The sequence below is a fragment of the Nicotiana tomentosiformis genome, chromosome 7 (assembly GCF_000390325.3).
Source record: "Nicotiana tomentosiformis chromosome 7, ASM39032v3, whole genome shotgun sequence".
Classification (NCBI taxonomy): domain Eukaryota; kingdom Viridiplantae; phylum Streptophyta; class Magnoliopsida; order Solanales; family Solanaceae; genus Nicotiana; species Nicotiana tomentosiformis.
In genome coordinates this window covers 65,662,959-65,677,212 of record NC_090818.1, presented here as the reverse complement: position 1 = coordinate 65,677,212, position 14,254 = coordinate 65,662,959, and positions in this window count along the sequence as shown.

The following is a 14,254-nucleotide window of genomic DNA, read 5'->3' as shown; positions in this document are numbered from 1 at the left end:
TGTGTGATTTCTCAGTCTTCTTTTTATGATCGTATCAGGGAGCGTCAGTATGATGACCTCCATCTACTTATCCTTAAGGACACAGTTCAGTACGGTGATGCTAAGGAGGTCACTATTGGAGATGATGATGCATTGAGAATCCAGTGCAGGCTCTGTGTGCCCAATGTAGATGGGTTGCATGAGTTTATTCTCTAGGAGGATAACAGTTCGCAGTACTACATTCATCCGGGTGCCACGAAAATGTATCAGGACTTGAGGTAGCATTATTGGTTAAGGAGAATAAAGAAGGACATAGTAGAGTATGTAGATCGGTGTCTAAATTGCCAACAGGTGAAGTATGAGCATTAGCGGGTAGGTGGTTTGCTTCAGAACCTAGAGATTTCAGAGTGAAAATGGGAGCGGATTACTATGGATTTCGTTGTTGGGCTTCCACGGACTCAGAAGAAGTTTGATGCAGTTTAGGTGATTGTGGATAGGCTGACCAAGTCAAATCATTTCATTCCGGTGATGACTACTTATTCTTCAGAGCAACTGGCTCGAGTTTATATCTGCGAGATTTCTAGGCTTCACAGAGTGACGGTATATATCATCTCTGACCGGGGTACACAGTTTACATCGCGGTTCTGGAGAGCCGTACAGCATAAGTTGGGTACTCGGGTTGAGTTGAGCATAGCATTTCACCCTTAGACGGACGGGCAGTCCGAGCGCACTATTCAAATACTGGAGGATATGCTCCGAGCATGTGTGATGGAGTTTGGCGGTTCTTGGGATCAGTTCTTGCCACTTGCTGAGTTTTCCTACCATAACAGTTATCAGTAGAGCATTCAGATGGCACCGTATGAGGCTCTGTAGGGTAGGCAGTGTCGGTCTCCAATGGGTTGGTTCAAGCCGGGCGAGGCTAAGCTATTGGGTACAGACTTGGTTCAGGATGCTTTGGAGTAGGTTAAGGAGATTCTGGATCGACTTCGCACAGCCCAGTCCAGACAGAAGAGTTATGCGGATTGGAAGGTTCGCGATGTTGCATTCATGATTGGAGAGTGGGTCTTGCTTCAGGTTTCACCCATGAAGGGTGTCATGAGGTTCAGGAAGAAGGGTAAGCTGAGCCCAAGGTTTATTGTCACGTTAGAGGTGTCGCGGCGAGTTGGGAGGTTGCTGATGAGCTTGAGTTGCCTCCCAGTCTAGCAGGAGTTCATCCAGTATTCCACGTTTCTAGGCTCCGGAAGTATCACGGCAATCCGTCTCATGTGCTAGATTTCAGCTCAGTCCAGTTGGACAAGGATTTATCTTATGTTGAGGAGCCGGTGACTATTTTGGACAGGCATGTTCGAAAGTTGAGGTTAAAGAACATTGCTTCAGGGAAAGTTCAGTGGAGGGTTCAACCGGTCGAGGAGGCGACTTGGGAGACCGAGCATGATATGCGCAGCCGTTATCCTCATCTTTTCACCACTTCAGGTATGTCTTTATGCTCGTTTGAGGACGAATGATTGTTTTAAGAGGGGGAGAATGTAAATACCCGGCCGATCATTTTGAGAGTAATAGCCCCGCTCCCCTAATTACTACTTTCCCTGTATTATTTTATGCTTATGTGACTTGCCGGGAGGTTTTGTTTGTGGTTTTGGAGTGAATTGGAACACTTAATCCTTAAAATGGAAGCTTAAGTTCTAAGAATTTGACCGTAGTTGGAATTATGCGAAGACGACTCCGAAATGGAATTTTATCGGTTCCGCTAGCTCCGTTGGGTGATTTTGGACTTAGGAGCATGTCCGAATTGTGAATTGGAGGTCTACAGGTGAATTAGGCTTGAAATGGCAAAAGTTGAATTTTTGGAAAGTTTGACCGAAAGTGGACTTTTTGATATCGAGGTCGGATTCCGATTCCGAAAGTTAGAGTAGGTCCGTAATGTCGAATATGACTTGTGTAAAAAATTTGAGGTCAATCGGATGTGAATTGATAGGTTTCTGCATCGGTTGTAGAAGTTTGAAGTTTCAAGTTCATTAAGTTTGAATTGGAGTGTGATTCATATTTTTTTATGTTGTTTGATGTTATTTGAGGGCTCAACTAAGTTAGTGTGATATTTTAGGACTTGTTGGTATATTTGGTTGAGGTCCCGGGGGCCTCGGGTGGATTCCAGTTGGTTAACGAACTAGAATTGGACTTGGTGTTATAGCTGAAGCATCAGATTTTGTTGGTGTCTGGTCTCCTTCTACGTGTTCGCGAATGTTCTCCCGCGTTCGAGTAGAGGAAGTTTGAGTGCTGCTAGAATTTGGCTTTTGCGTTTGCGAAGCTGTGAGGTATTTGGTCTACGCGTTCGCGATAGGGACCTCGCGTTCGCGTAGAGAAACTGGTCTGTGGGGTTATCATGCATTTAGCCTACGCGTTCGCGATGAGGGTCCCGCATTCACGAAGGGTCAGGCTGTGTAAGATCCTCGTTCGCGAGAGGTCACTCATATTCGTGAAGGAGGATTTTTGGTTGTAGAGTTTCTGGTGCTTCGCGAACGCGAGGGATTTTCCGCGTTCGTGATGAAGAAAAGACCTAAGCAGATATAAACATTTCAAAATCAAGGGTTTTCCATTTTTATCATAACTTGAGATAGAGAGCTCAAATTTAGGTGAGATTTTGAGGGATTTTCAGAAGCATCGATTGGGTAATGATTCTTAACTCATTTTTGGTTATATCCCACTAATCTATCATTAATTTTATCATTTAATTAAGGTTTTGGGTTGAGAAATTTGGGGAAAAGGGAGAAAAGTTCTCCAACCGATTTTTGGGATTTGGATTGAGATTTTAGTGTCGGATTTGAGTAATTTTGGTATGGGCGGACTCGTGGTTGAATGGGTGTTCGTATTTTGCGATTTTTACCCGATTTCGAGACGTGGTGCCGAGTCAACTTTTTGGGGCGATTTTCTAAATTCTTGTTAAAGTCTTGATTTCATTAATTAGATTACTTTATTATAGTTGTATTTATAGTATGTAATTGCTTTTGGCTAGATTTGGGCCATCCGGAGTCGGAAAGTCGAGGAAAAGGCATTCTTACTGATTGATTGAGCTTGGTTCGAGGTAAGTGGCTTGCCTAACCTTGTGGGGGAGGGGGGGAGATCCCCTTAGGATTTGGTACTGTTATGATACTTCTGTGATATGTGAGTGCCTTGTATGCGAGGTAACGAGTACGTACATGGGCTAATTGTTATAAAACCCGATTTTTACTGAGCAGTAACTTGTTACATCTTAATTGAGTTAGACCGGCATGTGCAGTTATTATGTTAGCCTAATATTACATGTCTACGTGTCTTAATTACTTATTTGAAACCTGTACGGCATGCTTAGTTGATTTCCTGTTTTTCCTGGACTTGTATTTAGTCATAAACTGTAGGATTTCTTGCTGTAATTGTTGTTTCCATCGATTTCGAGCTGTGAGTTTACTTTTGGGACTACGAGGCGGTACCTCGGGAGATTCCCTGTCGTATATTTTCTTTTGGGACTACGAGGCGGTACCTCGGGAGATCCCCCTGCATATTTACTTTTGGGACTACGAGGCGGTGCGGTACCTCGGGAGATCCCCTGCATATTTACTTTTGGGACTACGAGGCGGTACCTCGGGAGATCCCCTGTTGAGCATTTACTTTTAGGACTACGAGATGGTATCTCGGGAGTGCCCTCGCTGTTTATCCCTATGTGTTGTGTTGTTATCTTTCTGTAGTTTCTCCTCATTAAATTGCCAGTCTCTTATTATATTGCTATATTTTCTGTCGTAAATTATTATATACCAGTAGGGCCCTGACCTGACCTCGTCACTATTCTTCCAGGATTAGGCTTGGCACTTATTGGGTACCATTGTGGTATACTCATGCTACTCTTTTGCATATGTTTTGTGTGCAGATCCAGGTACCCCTACTAGCCCTGCTATTAGTTGCGTACTTGTTGCTGCTCCGGAGACTTCAAGGTATATCTGTCAGCGTCTGCGGACCTCAGAGTCCCCCTCTGTCCCTTTCATGTTGTTCCTCCTTTATTTCTTTTAGTTACTGATGTATAGAAACAGTTAGACAAATTCTTAGAGCTTGTGACTTGTGATTACCAGGTTTTGGGAATATTATTATACTCGAGTTGTTGGTTACTTGTACATGTCGAGCGGTATTTTTTCCGTTATATAGTTATCTGTTGAAATTAGTGGTTGTTTCTGTCTCTATTTTTTGATTATTCTGCAATTGTTAGGCTTACCTAGTCGTAGAGACTAGGTGCCGTTATGACATCTTACGGAGGAAGAATTGGGTCATGACACCCCGGCACATGCATATACGCTTGTCGCCTCGCATATATATCACCCTCTCATGCAGCAAACATTATCATTTATTAGGTAAAATTCCCTCAAACAAAAGCTAAACAAGACACTTACCTTATTCGGCTAGTCTTCAACCTCAAATCATGTCAAAACCTCGCTCTAGCTCTCTAATCATGCAATTCTAAGCCAAACATCATCCAAGGAAGTAAAATAATTTTATGGGAAGCGATCTCCATCCATAAAGCTTCGATCTTTGATAAATTCCCAAAAGTCGATCCGGGTCCACGTGCCCAAAATACGAAACCAATACCAAATCTTGATGACCCCTAAATTGTCGAGTCTAACTATATAATTAGATTACAAAACCAAGTCCAAGTTGACCTACAAAATCCCAAAAACACACTCTCTTAAGTTGTAGACAAAAACCCCAAATATCCCATAAAAATTCCATATTTTTGGTGCTAATAATCCATGTAGATTCTTGAAATATAATGGAAAATAGGTAGAAATCACTTACCATCTTGTCTTGTATGAAAAACTCCTTGAAAATCGCCCCTCTCCAAATCTAGAGTTCAAAATATGAGTGAATGAACTAAAATCATGAAATTCTAATTAATAAACCAGCTACAGATATCGCATTTGTAACCAATAGTTTGCAATGGTGTAGTTCGCAATTGCGACCATAGGTTAGCAATTGTGGATTTTGCAATTGCTACCAAAAGTTTGTAATAGAGAAGTAGCAGCACCAGTAATCCCAAACTCAATAAAAATGGTCTAAAACCACCCCGAATCACATCCAAGCCCCCGGGTCCCCATCTTATCATTCCAACAAGTTCAAATACATTATCCAAACTTATCCATAGGTTCCAAACACTACAAATAACATCAAAACCAAGAATAAAAAATCAAATCATTCTCTTAACTTTCAAACATTCCAACTTCGCCAAACATGTCTAATTCATACTTGGACATTCCGGATCACAACCAAACTTTGTGCACAAGTTCATATCAACTATTAGGAACTATACAAGGTCTCAAAAAGACAATAGGAGTCTAATAACACCAAAGTTAACTTCCGGTCAAACCTATGAACTCTCCCATTCTTCAAATTGCTAACTTTCGACAAATAAAGCCAAAACCTTCTAAGAACATCCAAATTCAAATCTGAACATACGCCCAAATCCAAAATCACCATACAAACCTATTGAAACCATCAAGTCTTAATTACGAGGTTGTTTACTCAAATGTCAAACCTTAGTCAGCTCTACCAATTTGAAGCTTCCAAATTGAGAATCACTCTATCAAGTCAATTTTAAAAGTTTCGAACATCTAAAACAACATCATACGCAAGTTGAAATACAACATATGAAGCTACTCAAGGTATCAAGCCACTGAATGGAAATTCTAAAGCTCGAAGTGACCAGTCGAGTCATTTTATTCTCCACTATTTCAATATGCATTCATCCTCGAACGTGCCAGGAGTCACCCCAAAGCCGTCAAATCACTGTATAAGCTCATCATACACATACCCATGGGTTACCCGATGTCACCTCAATCCATATGAGCACATTAACACAAATTCTAATTTCTGGATCTCCTTCTAAGATCTGATTCTTGTATATATACAATGTATCAATCCCGACAATATGCATCAAACCATAAATATACTCTCAATATATAACGACACAATGCACTACATAACTCATATACTCATAGAAATATTTTCCGACCACAACAAATACTCATTGCAAAACCTGATATCGATAATATACTTCATGTCAAATAAAACTTGGTTCCAAACCTTTGCAACATTTCTAATGTGAAAGAAAAGTATAGAAACTCATAACTACCTATTTAATCAACAAGTCATGGAGTTCTCTCGCCCAAAAATAACCATTTGCAAATTCAAAGTAACTAATGGCATTGTTCTTCCAAACATACTTTATCCAAATTTGATTGCGCTAATTCCATGTCTAAAAACCTCATCTCATCCAGTACAAGCTGCTCGACTGATAAGTCATACTAGATGCCACGTGGAACCTCATACGGCACAATATGTACACCAAATAAGTTATAACCATAGTATGACAAATAGTATCAAAAGGACAAAGTATGAGAAATATTAAGCAAGCTTATCAGAGAAAGCAAACAAAACACAACCTTATGAAATATTTCCGCAAGGAGAAGAAAAATACATGAAATAAGCATAAGGAATCACGTCCCATTAATATACCGTTGTGGCATGCAACCCGATCCCGCCCGGGATTTTCTTGATCGGTGCCATCTGATGCTTCCAATTTGGGCCTGGTAGAGTCTAATAGAGTGGATTTCACTACTTTTCAGGTAAGGGGAGCCAGCTGGTTCGTCTCCTCTTATATGGACTCAATTTTTGCATCTATTTCTTGAGAGGTACATCCCACTCACTAGGAGGGATGAGTTGAGAGGTGACTTTGAGCACGTTTAGCAGGATGTTATTTCATTGACTGAGTATGAGGTAAGATTCATAGATTGTCTCACCAGGCAGCTTTATTGCTCACTGAGGCAGATAAGGTGAGACGATTTATTGAGGGATTGACTATGGTATCAGGATTGCTATGTCCCGAGAGGTAGAGATTGGGACTAAGATCCATCAGGTCATAGAGATAGCTCAGACGATCGAGCGTATTCACAGCCAGGGGAGAGAGGACATGATAAGGGAAAAGAGGCCTCGTCATTCTGAAAGTTTTGGTGGTACCTTATCTAGAAGCAGAGGTTAGTTTAGTGGAGTCCATCATGGTAGGCCAATTCATTTTACCCAGCATAGAGCCCATGGTGTAGTGGCTCGATCATCTTTCATCATTCCAGTTCTGTTGTCCTTAATGCTCTTCCAGCGAGCTCATATCGTGCTCCGTCTGTTCAAGGTTCCTCCACTGGATATTTGGGTCATCAGGGCAATATCAGTCTCAACAGTCTTATTCAACTAGGGGTTGTTATGAGTGTAGAGAGTTTGTTTATGCGAGGAAGTATTTCCCCAGACTTGGTAAAGGTACAGCTCATCAGAGTTCCCAGTCAGTGGTTATCGCGCCAGTTGCATCAATCCATGCCCAGTTAGCTAGAGGGGGAGGGCATGCATTGAGAGGCCACCCTAGAAAGGGAGGCTAGGTTGGTGGAGGCTTAACTAGGGGTGTACATAGGTCGGGTTGGTTCGAATTTTTTAATTACCAAATCAAACCAATGACGTCAGGTTTTTTAATTTATAAACCAAACCAATCCAATAAAGTCAGGTTTTTTAATCTCGAGTTTTTTGATTTTTTTCGGGTTTTCGGGTTTTTCTCGGTAAAGTCTTAATAGCATAAAATATGTAACTTGTGCTCCAAATATTTATTTTAGTCCAAGTAGGATACAACTATATAATGTATTTTCCAAGAAAATAAAATAATAATAATAATAATAATAATAATAATAATAATAATAATAATAATAATAATAATAATAATAATAATAATATGAGATGGGTTATAACATTGTACTAAAATATTCAATAACATAGATAATAAAATCGCACAATGAAAATATTACTAATTAATACACCATAATAGAAATTAACATAATCTAAAAGTACTATATAGGTCATGCTAAAATAAGTATAACTAATAAGTACTATTAATTACAGAATTAAGCATAAAAAAAGATAAACTAGGTTATACAATTTTATTATAAATCAATGTAAAACTAAAAAATAGATATTCAAACAGTATTGTCATTCTTAGTGTTGAATTAAATTATCTTTATTAGCATTAGTATTGATTTGAACCTTATTTGACTTACTACCTTTATGAGCTATAAAATTTATTGGACCATTCAAGAATATTAAGTCCAAACTTTAAATAATACTTTTAAAGATAAAATTGTGAACAAGTTTAAAAAATATTTATAAATTATATTACCATAAATATTTATATGCATAAAATATTTTTTAAAATTATAAATGTAATGTCGGGTTGGTTTGGTTTCGGTTTGACTTTTTTTAGTTAAAACCAAACCAAACCAACTATAGTCGGGCTTTATTTTTAACACCAAACCAAATCAAACCAAATCACACTCGGGTTTTTTTCTCGGTTTGACTCGGATTATCGGGTTGGTGCGGTTTATTGATTTTCTTTGTATACCCCTAGGCTTAACCAGTGGTGTTCAGGCCGTTTGTTATGCTTTTCAGGGTAGACCCAAGGTAGTGGCCTCTGATACTATGATAAAAGGTATTGTTTCATTCTGTTATAAAGATGCTTTTGTGTTGCTTGATCAGGGGTCTACTGATTCATATGTGTTGTCGTATTTTGCTCCTAATTTGGATGTGCCCCAAAGTTCTCTTGATATTCCTGTTCAGTATCTATACCTGTTGGTGATTCTATTATGGCAGATCATGTATATCGATCTTGTGTGGTATTATTGGGGGTTATGAGACTAGGGTTGATCTTGTGTTTTTCAATATGTTTGATTTTGATGTGTTTTTTGGTGTTGAATGGCTATCGATGTACCATGTTATACTTGATTGTCACTCTAGGACCGTTATGTTTGCTGTGACGGGATTGCTGAGGTTAAAATGGAGGGATTCTCTTGGTCACACTCCTACCAGAGGGATTTCATTTTCGAAGGCTCAATGGATGGTTGAGAAAGGGTGTTTGGCATATCTGGCCTTTGTTAGAGATGTTAGTATTAATACTCCTATTGTTGGATCAGTTCCAATGGTGAGGGAGTTTCCATATGTGTTTCCTACAGATCTACCGGGCATGCCACCCGATAGAGATATTGATTTGGTGCCAGGCACTCATCCCATATCTATCACACCGAATCGCATGGCCCAGCTGAGTTGAAGGAATTGAAGGTGTAGTTGCAGGAGTTCTTGGATAAGAGGTTTATCAAGCCGAGTGTTTCTCCTTAGAGTGTGCTGGTGTTATTTGTGAAAAGAAGGATGGCTCTATGTGTATGTGTATTTCTTATAGGCAGTTGAACAAGGTCACTATCAATAACAAGTAACCATTACCTTGCATTGATGGTTTGTTTGACTAGCTTTGGGACATCAGGGTGTTCTTGAAGATTGAATTGATATTGGATCATCATCAGCTGAAGATTACGGATTTGGACATTCCTAAGACGACTTTCATGGCTCATTTTTTGCATTATGAGTTTTTTGTGATGTCTTTTGGTCTAACTAATGCCAACAAATTTTGTGCATTTGATGAACGTTCTGTTCTATCCTTATTTGGATTCTTTTTTTATTTTGTTCATTGATGATATCGTGGTATATTCTCATAGTTTTGAGGAGCACATGCAGCATTTGAGTATTATGCTCCAGAGTCTAAGAGAGAAGAAGTTATATGCTTAGTTCTCCAAGTGCGAGCTTTCGTTGGACTTGATGGTGTTCTTGGTCCACGTGGTGTCTGCTGAAGGAATCAAGGTGGATCCAAAGAAGATTGAGGCGGTTCAGAATTGGCCTAGACCTTCTGCCAATACAAAGATAAAGAGCTTCTTGGGTTTGGCTGGTTACAATTATCGCATCGTGGAAGGGTTCTCTTCTATTGCAGCTCCATTGACCAAGTTGACTCAAAAGGGTACTCCATTAAGGTGTTCTCAAGAGGGTGAGTTGAGCTTTCAGAAGCTCAAGACTACTTTGATTTTAACTCCAGTTTTGGTATTGCCCTTAGGATCAGGGATGTATAGTGTCTATTGTGATTTTTCGCTTGTTAGCCATGGTTGTGTGTTGATGTAGGATGGTAGGGTGATTGCCTATATGTCACACCAATTGATATCCCATGAGAAGAACTATCTAGTGCATGATTTAAAGTTGGCGGCTATTGTGAACCCGCTAAAGATTTAGAGGCATTACTTATATGCCGTGTCTTGTGAGGTTTACACTGATCACCTGAGTCTTCAATATTTGTTCAAGAAAAAATATTTGAATTTGAGGTATTAGAGGTGGATAGAGTTGTTGAAGGATTATGATATCACTATCTGGTATCATCTGGGAAAGCTAATATGGTAGTGGATGCCTTGAGTCAAAAGGCGAATAGTATGGGTTTGGAATTTATTCATGTTGTGGAGAGGCCTTTAGCTATGGATGTTTAGGATTTAGCCAACTGACTTATGAGATTGGATATTTCTAATCCTAGCAGAGTTCTTGCTTGTGTTGTTTCGCAGTCGTCCTTGTTTGAGCAAATTAAGGCTCGTCAGTATGATGATTTCCATTTTCTTATCCTTAAGGACACGATGTTGCGAAGTGGTGCTAAGGAGCTGGTTATCAGTGATGATGGTGTATTGCAACTTCAAGGTTAGAATTTTGTTCCTAGTGTTGATGGTTTGAGGGAGTTGATTTTTGAGAAAGCTAATAAATTGCGGTATACTTTTCATCCAAGTGCTACAAAGTGTTATTGTAACTTGAAACAGCGTTATTGGTGGCAGAGGATAAAGAAGGACATTGTTGGGTATGTTTCATAGTATTTTAATTGTCAGCACATCAAGCATGAGCATCAGAATCTAGGTGGTTTGACTAAGAGATTAGTGATATCGAAGTGGAAGTGGGAGCGCATTACTATAGACTTTGTGGTAGGATCGCCACAAACTTTGAGGATATTTCACCTTGTTTTGGTCATTGTCAACAGACTGAACAAGTCTGCGCATTTCATTCCGATCATGAATTCTTACACTTCAGAGAAGTTGGCTTAGATCAATATTAGAGGTATTGTTTATTTGCATGGTGTGCCCATTTCTATTATATCGAAGCAGGGTACTCAGTTGAAATTTCACTTTTGGAGAGTTGTTCAACGTGAGTTGGGCATACATGTGGAGTTAAACATTGCATTTCACCCTTAGATGGATGGTCAGTCTGAGCGGACCATTCAGATCTTGGATTATATGTTGAGGGATTGTGTTATTAATTTTGGAGGCTAGTGGGATCACTTTCAACTATTAGCGGAGTTTGCTCACAACAACAGCTACCAGCCCAATATCCATATGGCTTCATGTGAGGCATTATATGGTAGACGGTATCATTCTCAGGTTGGTTGGTTTGAGCCTGGTGAGCCTAGGTTGTTGGGCACCTATTTGATTCGTAATGCTTTGGAGAAGGTAAAGTTAATTCAGGAGCGACTTCATATAGCGCGGTGTAGATAGGATAGTTATGCTAATACGAAGGTCGTGATGTGGCTTTCATGGAGGGTGAGAAGGTTCTACTTAGAGTTTCGCCTATAAAGGGTGTGATGAGATTTGGGAAGAAGGTCAAGTTGATTCCTCGGTATATTGATATATTTGAGGTTTTGAAGAGAGTTGGTAAGATGGCTTACAGACTTGCCTTACCACCCAGCTTGTCGAGAGTTCATATGTTGCTTCATATTTCCATGATTCGGATGTATTATGAAGATAATTCACATGTGTTGGATTTCAATTCAGTGCAATTGGATGAGAATCGGGCTTATAAAGAAGAGCCGGTGGTCATTTTGGATAGGCAGGTTCTGAAGTTGAGGTCTAAAGATATTGTATAAGTGAAGGTTCAGTGGAGAGGTAAACCGATTGAAGAGGCAACTTGGGAGACCAATCATGATATGAGGAGCAGATATGCTCATCTTTTTGGCATTCCATGTATGATTCTAAACTCGTTCGAGGACGGACATTTTCCTAAGAAGGGGATAATGTAATGACCTGACCTATCGTTTGATGTATTTGAGCCTAGTATCCCTTATCTGATATTTCTCGTATGTTTGTTTGATGTTTTCTTACTTGGGGAGGGGGTGGGTGGTTAGTTTAGTTTCCGGGAGTTTGAGAGTGATTTGGGATACTTAGTTTAATATTGGAAGCTTAAGTTTGTAGAGTTAACCAAGTTTGACTTTTGAGTAAACGACCTCAAATTGATAATTTGATGGTTCCCATAAGTTCGTGTGGTGATTTTGGACTTAGTTTTATGTTCGGATTTGGGTTTGGAGGTTCCTAGAAGTATTTGGTGCTATTTGTTGAAAGTTAGCAATTTGAAAGTTTGGAGAGTTTATAGGTTTGACAGGGAATTGAATTTGAAGTTATCGGGGTTTGACTGGTATTTCGTGACTTTCTATAGGTGTGTTTTGTTGATTGGAACTTATGCATAAAGTTTGGTTGTAATATGTATTGTCTACGTGTGATTTGAACACATTCAACGAAGTTGAAGTATTTGAAACTTAGGAAAAGAATTTTGATCTTCGATTATTGATTTTGATTTTATTGATGGTGTTTCGAGCTCTAGGGTAAGTTTGAATTAGGTATAGTGACTTGTTAGTATAATCGGACGGGGTCCTGAGAGGCTCGGGTGCATTTCTTGGTAGTTTCAAACTATTCCCTTTGGTTTGCAACTGTTGGTTTTCTGGTGTGAGGTAGTTCTTCACGATCGCAGAGCCGAGTTTCGCGATCATAGAGAAGGGAGGTTATAGGTGAGATTTTTCTCATCGCGTTCACGACATAGGGTTCGCGTTCATGTAGTGGCATAGGCAGTAGAATCATGATTGCGTGGGTGTGACCGTGTTCGTGATGGTGTGGAATCAGGCAGGAGGTTTGCCTTCGCGTTCGCATTCACGTTCGCGTGGTGTATCCGCATTCGCATAGAGGCGGGGCCTAGCTGGGGGATTGTTGGCCTTCGCATTCACGTAGGGGGTCTCGCATTCGCGGAGGGTTGACTGGTTGGCTTTCGGAGTCAGGTGTTTATACATGTTATATTGGGCCCTGTTAGCTTAGGCACCCGGGATTTTTGGTGCTTTGTTGGACACGTGGCATGTGTCAGGCACATGGATTTATGCTGTAAAGTGTTGGAAAAGGATTCTAAGCATGCACATATATGTTTTGACTTATGCATTGATTTGATATAAATGTTGTTGATGCATGTATCATGTCTTGATTTAAGGATTGGTGTATTTATATCTTAATTGATCTCCTTATCTTCAAAGCATGCCTAAATTCTGTAAGAACTGTTTTTTGAGCTTTCGTACTGATGTGTTGATGCCATGTTTTATTCTGTATCTTATTTATGTTGTCGCCTGATTATTAGACTATTAGTGAGTGTCGATATCGACCCCTCGCAACTACTTACTTGAGTTTAGACTTGATACTTATCGGGTACCATGATTTTATACTCATACTACACTTCTGCACATTGTATACACTCTGAGACTGGTATTTGTGGAGTTCATCTAGTAGAGTAGGGGATATTTATGGAGACTTCGTGATGAACTGGTTTACTTGATCCAATACGTAGGACATGGAGTCCCCCTCCCTACTTAACTATTCATCCTATGTATTTCTTTCAGATTGACATTGTTATTAGGTTTATACTCTTTCTCCGTCTTAGATGCTTGTGATAGTTGTGGTACCGGATTTTGGGCTATGTAGACAGTTGTGGTCGTGTTTAGACTCTATCTCCAAACTATGCACACAAGTTCAATTCAACTATATATAGACCTATCCAAAGTCTTAGAACACCAATTAGAGTCCAATAACATCAAAATTAACTCTTGGTCAAACTTATGAACTCTTAAGTTTTTCAAATTGCCAACTTTCGACAAATAGTGTTGAATTCGTCTAGGAACCTCCAAAACAAAATTCGAACATACATACAAGTCCAAAATCATTATACGAACTTATCGGAACCATCAAAATCAGATTCCAAGTCCATCTACCCGAAAGTCAAAAACCTTGGTCAATTCTTCTAACTTTGTTTTTTGGATCAAAAGATAAGTTGCATTAATTAAACATATGCGTATAGAGATGTTGATGCCTGGGCACCATATTACAAACAAAAGAAGTACTAGATGGAGCAGCTAAGTTAGAATTGCTAACTCTAATGTGATTAGTGTAAACTTTCCAAATCGAGGCCAATTCTTCCAAATCAATTCCGAACCACTCGAAATCCAAAACCAACCATACATGCAAGTCATAATGCATTATATGAAGCTACTCAAAGTACCAAGTTACCGAACAGAATGCTA